At 48.3% G+C, this 4457-nt stretch overlaps 1 pseudogene; it reads right to left on the minus strand.

The window, feature by feature from the left end:
- Nucleotides 1–3013: 3013 nt before the first annotated feature.
- Nucleotides 3014–3582, minus strand: LOC142456015 (folate receptor alpha-like; annotated as a pseudogene).
- Between the last annotated feature and the right edge of the window lie 875 nt (nucleotides 3583–4457).

Here is a 4457-nt window from a genome sequence, read left to right on the forward strand (position 1 = left end):
TATCATACAACAGGAAAACACTGTGAGTGATGAAAATTGAAGACACATGGAGACAATTAGGCCAAGGCATTAATGGACCATGCAAACGTCAAGCTGCGACCTGATTGACAGGCTACACTTTTATATATATTCAAGTTGACCTGAAACTATGTAACTACCACAGGAAGTTTGCTTGGTAAGTTCCAGGGTGCAATGTCCTTCCTCCTACAAGAGAAGGCCCTTTCTAACCAGTCCTCGTTCTCTCTGCTCCCATTTCTATTCTGTGAGGACCCAATGCAGGGACCTTGGGCAGCGATATGACCCGGGGAAGAACTCCAACGTGGTCACAGAGAGGCTGGAACAATCATGGCGCTGCCCACCTCCAGACATTTTGTTAGACTAGATCAAGAAATGTTCTTACAGTAAAGTCCTTGTTTATATACAACTGACATAGGACCACAGAATTGTCCTTCGGCCAGAGGGTAAATGAAGTTGGATGCCTCAGTGCCATCCCCTTGAGTACAGAGTTGGCGTTTCCAAGTTGCGGTCCAAGGCAGCTGCAGAATTGTGTAGCACCTTGGGATGATGAGCGTTTGGCTCTGGTAAAGAGGACAGTACACTAGAGTCTGAACGGAGGCTGAGTCCCGACAGGTCTTACTTTCCCTCACAGCCCTTTATCTTCAGGTCTGCTTCCTCCTTACATCCTTCAGGAAGTGCCCTCCTGTGGAGGCAGCCACCCCTGCCCTTCAGGGAGACCCTCAGACAGTTCATACTCCAGATGGATTTGGATGTGGTTCATTTTGGCTGGAATCCTTCCATCTTAGAAAATGCTCAGAGGGCCCCTATCACTCCAGGGCATTGATGCGATGCACCATCTGCAATCCCCTTGGGCCCCTTCTAATCAGTGCTTTGTTTGTGTGACGGCCCCTTCTTTCATTTCCAACCTCACCATCTTCCACACCATGCTCCCACATGTTTAGTTCTAGTTCAAACTTCCTTACACCCTATACTTAGATGGTACATCATTTAACTTTTCTATGTCCCAGCTTCATATTGATTTATTGGCGATAATCATACATTTAAGATTACTGTGGAGACCAAATAAAGTGAACATGCCTGGCCTCAATGGGGCATTGTTGCTTGGATTAAAAGAATACTGCTGACCTTGTGTCAGCCATACCTCCCTTCCCCCACCTGCCCCCCAGCCCCTGACTCCTGATATCCCAGATCTCATCCTTTGATTCTCAGGCCAGAGCTTAATAGTCTGCTGCACCCCCAGTTCTAGGCTGGAGAAATGACCCTTTGCACAACTGGCAAGGAAATTCTTCAAGGGTTAAAGAAATTGACAAAGCAGAATGCACAAACTCAGATCCAAACCAAGGGATTTCAGAATGCTGCATATAAATGGTGAGGTAGTACAGTGGTTAAGAACATTCAGGTCATCTGCATGAGAAAGACCTGAGTTTGGACTTGGGCTGCGTGAACTTGGAAAAGTAATTTAACCTCTCAGGACCTGTTTTCCTTTCCTGTAAAGTCAGGCTCTTGCTTGTATAGGCTCATGGAACTATGGTCGTGAAATGAGATGATGTATACTAATATCTATTAATATTTAATGTAATGTTGGGCCAGACACCGGTCAGAGGAGGAATAGCTTGCCTGCCCCATCAGACCAGAGAGCCACAAATCAATGAGCCATCTGACACGGCGCCAAATGGACTGATCAAAGCACCACCCTGCCTCTGAATTTTTATGGATGGAGAATCCTCTCCTCTTCCTCTTTATTTGCCCACCTGCGCTTTCCACTCACTTGCTTTACTGCTTTACCCTCCCCGCTGACCAGCTTAAAACACCACAGAGAAGCATGACTTCTTGGGTCCCCCCATGGAATTAGCCCAGGAGTTCAGGGCTCCATCTCTTTCTCTCCCTTTCCCTTCTCTCCCTTACCCCTCACCCCTGCAGGGCGGATTCTCTGATTTCCCTCCCAGGAGACACAGAATAAACTCTTTTCTTCTCTCTGGCCTGGCTTTGGTTAATCTTTGCAGCGAATTTAATAGATACTATGGGCAAGGGTTTTTATAAAACCAGACTTCTGAGGGATGCATTGTTTTCCTCATCTCATTTTACAGACGAAGCACCTGAAAGTTAGGAGGATTAGCTAATCCACCAGCATTTCGCTAGTTATTCATCTCAGCTGTGAGTCTAGAATATCTGTCATCAGAGGCACTGCTATAAAAAATAAGCAAAGTAGTACATTTCATCTACCTCTCAGCCTGTAGGAAGTGCTCAAGAGGACTCTCTATGATTATTATTGATAAGGGCGCACATTCAGTCATAAATACTATGCGTTAGGCCGGGTTGACTAAAGAAACAAATCCAGCGACACTCGTGTATGTGTAAGGGAGAGCTTTATGTCAAGAAGTAGACATCTATCGAGAAAGCATCCCAGTCCAACTCAAGCACATAGGCTGATACTAGTCCATAAATCCCTCTTCAGACTCACACAACCACATGCACTGATGCAGGAAAATCACAGGTTGGTGGGCATGAAGTCTTGTGGATCCAATGGTGGTGGACACAGCTCCACTTATGAAAAGCCACACCCATAAGGAGTCACCATCAGGCCGAGACCTGATTGTCAGGCTAAACTCCACCCTCCACTATTATATATCTTTAAGTTGACATGACATTATGTAACTACCACATACTATTCAATTAGTTGGTTTAAAACTCCTTTTTTTAATTTATTTTTTACAGGTGGGGTCACTAAACTGGCATTCAGAAGGCCCTGCTACGGAGCACACACGGAGTCACTGAGAGCTGGGGGCCAGGCCAGGCCTGTGCTGTGTGGGTACCAGCAGGCAGCAGGCGATCAGCCCAACAGCCAGAGCAGCAGGACTGGGCAGAGGAGTAGAGCACGGGTCTGGGCCCAGGGGGCTGTGGCCGCGATCATGGTCTCAGGATAGAACTTGGCCACCTGGGCTGGGTCGAACCACACCTGCATGCAGCGGCTGGTCCCTGGCCCAGCTGTTTAACTTTAGGAGTGGCTCCAGGTGTCCTCACACAGGGCCGCAGGCGTGGGGAAGTAGAAATCCATGCGCAGGCGAGCAGCTCCTGCTGGGCGCTGGTTATACCCTGAAGTCCGGTTCCAGCCCTTGTGCCAGTGGTTTAAGACGAGCGGCAGTCCTCCCACCACCTCTGACAATCCTCTTGGCACAAGGGCATGTTCAGCACCCGCTCTTTGCGCCAGCTCTGGTCCACCTGTTGGATCTAGGTTCCCAAGTTGGGGGAGCTCTCCTAGAAGCAGGCGTCCTGGATGAAGTGGCGCTCGCAGGCAGGCTGCATCTTCCCGCAGTGCTCCCAGTTGAATCTGTACAGGTAGGACACGTCCTCGTGGGGCTCCTGGCTGGTGTTGACCGAGCTGCAGGCGTTCTTCTTCCAGGGGCTGCACTGGTCGTGCAACATGCCCTCAGGGCCTGGCTTTTCCTTGTGGTGCTTGGCGTCCATGCAGACACTGAGAAGTTCAGTCCTGGCCGGCGTAGCCTGGCGCATGATACCCCATCTGTCAGCCACCAACAGCAAGAGGAACAGTAGCTGCATTGTCATCTGTCACCGCCATGTCCGTCTCTGGAGGAAGAGCTGTCAGTTTAAAACTCTTTAAAGTGCTCCAAAGATAGTAACATAAGAACAATACAAGCGAGTACATGCAAAGACCCTTAAAAGGGGTTAAAGGTTAGTTTTAGTTTATACTATAACTTGCGATTATAAAATATTTTAGGCACACTGAGAAGAGCTCCAACTCCCTGTGTCAGGTTTTTGTGTGGACCACCTCCTATTGGTCTTCCGGTCAGCGTCTTCGGGGCCTCCATTCAGGCCAACAGTCTTCCTCCCAGGCTCCTCCTCCTGCCTGCACTCTCCCTCCCAGGGCTGCTCTCGGGCCTGCCTCTTGCTCACTGTGTCTACTACCCTCCCAGTTCTGTTTCCTCCCCTTTCTGAGTTTCTGTTTTCATGCACATGAGCACACAACATAGTCTGCGATTTTAACCGCCAGTTCTGAAGAAGCGAGTTGATTATGTGTAATCACTTGCTCTTCCCCATTCATCAGCCCATTTCATTTTCACAGTGACTATGCAGCAGATAGTTTGTAGTATTATTGTTCTTCCAACTAGTTGCTTAAATAAACAATGTAGCTAGAGTCATTTTATGAGTCATTTATTTAGCCGTTGCATTTTCGTTTGTGTTTATGGCCCCAGGAGGATGCCATTCATCTTTTCCTAGCTGAAGGAGAAATGCACAAGTACTTGTCCATTCCAGAAGACACAGAGATCAGACATGATTGCCGGAGCATCATGACCATATGTAAAAAATGACTGCGACTGTGTGTCCAGTTCATGCATGCTCAGGCCTATCCCTGACAAAGCGTGTCCCAACAGGACTCTGCAATCAGTGGACGATTGCAGACAAGTTCTCCCAGGAACACA

The sequence above is a fragment of the Tenrec ecaudatus genome, chromosome 9, assembly GCF_050624435.1.
Source record: "Tenrec ecaudatus isolate mTenEca1 chromosome 9, mTenEca1.hap1, whole genome shotgun sequence".
In the NCBI taxonomy this organism is placed as follows: Eukaryota; Metazoa; Chordata; class Mammalia; order Afrosoricida; family Tenrecidae; genus Tenrec; species Tenrec ecaudatus.